Raw genomic sequence first — 1,642 nt, forward strand, 5'->3', positions numbered from 1 at the left:
ATGTGCCCAAACACTGCGTTGTTTGAATATTATCTTTGTTGAAAAGTACATAGTACATGAGAGAATCAACTTTTTTACCTACTGTTTCTCTACTCTGGGGCTCCAGCATATTAAGTGGCACTGAAGTAGGTCACAGACACATATTTTATCTAAAACTCATAGAACAACAACACAGGATAATATTTGTGAAAGGGTTTTAAACTTTAAAGACTTAATTGCTCCAAACTCATTTTCCAAGTCAAACTGAAATCCATAGGGATTGAGTGACTGGCCATGTGTCACATGACTTCTTATCCCTGGCTCCTGGTCTAATCATTACAGAGCAGAGGGATATAAAAGAAATTACCCAGAGTAGATTTTCTTGGAGTAGTTAGCCTCACCAAATACATTATCATGAATGCAATATTATTAGTTACTGCCTGGAAAATCATATATATTTTTTAAATATGGAACGCTTCGCGAATTTGCGTGTCATCCTTGCGCAGGGGCCATGCTAATCTTCTCTGTATCGTTCCAATTTTAGTATATGTGCTGCCGAAGCGAGCACCCTGGAAAATCATATTATAAGTAATGAACATATATTTTTAACTTGTCCATTTGCCTATACTATGGATCATTCAAGTGGTTTGGGACACTCAAAGAAATATAATTTTAAAAAACAACCAAAAGTATGTTGTTCAACGTTCTGTGTCTAGTCAGTATCTGCCTTAGTTTTCTTCTAAGATAAAAGGTCCATCATAGTCATGGGCTGGTGATGAATATATGACCCAGAGCTTGGGGAAGCTCGTTAACATTTCCCTCTAAAGGGCATTTATTTGGCAGCATCACAAACCTCTCGAGGAATTCCAAGCTATTCTACTGTCATGACTGTCTTGGCCCCTGGCCATCAGGTGTTGTATGAAAATTCCCGAAGCAAGCACAGCTGGAGTGCAGAGTAGTCAGAGGAAAATGAAAGGCTTGTGCCTTTTTGTTATTTGTGGTCAGGAGAATGGTAAGAAGGCAATAAGGAAAACTTTCTAAACCAGTTAGACTTCTTAAAAGGAGAACTTTAAAAGTTAAAAAATAAATAAATGAGGTGTGCACACTTGGCCTCAAGCTTGCTGTTCGCGTAATATAAACTTGATATAAATTGAATATACACACCTTTTCAACCTTCTGTGTTTTGTAAAAAAGGAGTTTAATTTTCTATTTGATCCACAATTTCAGTACTTTTTTAATGTAACATTAAATCGGTCTGATTCTATTAAGTTTGGCATAGTCTTCAGTAAAGGTCCCAATAATACGTATTTTTGTCTTTGAGTTTTTATAACCTCAGAACTACTCAACTTTGCCCCTGCAGTGTGAAAACAATTAGAAATCTGCAACATTATAAGCATTTATCATTCTAATAAAGCTATACACGCAGAGAGACACACACACAGAGACACACACACATTGCTGCGAGAGAGACTGAGAGACAAACAAAATTGAGAGAAGGAGAGAAAACCAACTAGTCTAATTAGGCCCATGTAACCATAGATGCTAATTCTCAGTTCTGAGAATTCTGAGTATTCTAAACTCATTTTAGTGAGTGTGTGGAAAGTCTAAATGGATTCTGGGAAGTGTTTGCCTGAAAGAGACACACATCACATGAGGGTATAAA

The 1,642-nt window shown here is 36.8% G+C and overlaps 1 non-coding gene across 1 annotated transcript; it reads right to left on the reverse strand.

Moving 5' to 3' along the window:
• Positions 1-440: 440 nt before the first annotated feature.
• On the reverse strand, positions 441-547 carry LOC129401259 (U6 spliceosomal RNA). Its single transcript, XR_008628190.1, has one exon. It is a non-coding gene; the product is annotated as a U6 spliceosomal RNA (small nuclear RNA).
• Between the last annotated feature and the right edge of the window lie 1,095 nt (positions 548-1,642).

The sequence above is a fragment of the Sorex araneus genome, chromosome 1 (assembly GCF_027595985.1).
Source record: "Sorex araneus isolate mSorAra2 chromosome 1, mSorAra2.pri, whole genome shotgun sequence".
NCBI lineage: Eukaryota > Metazoa > Chordata > Mammalia > Eulipotyphla > Soricidae > Sorex > Sorex araneus.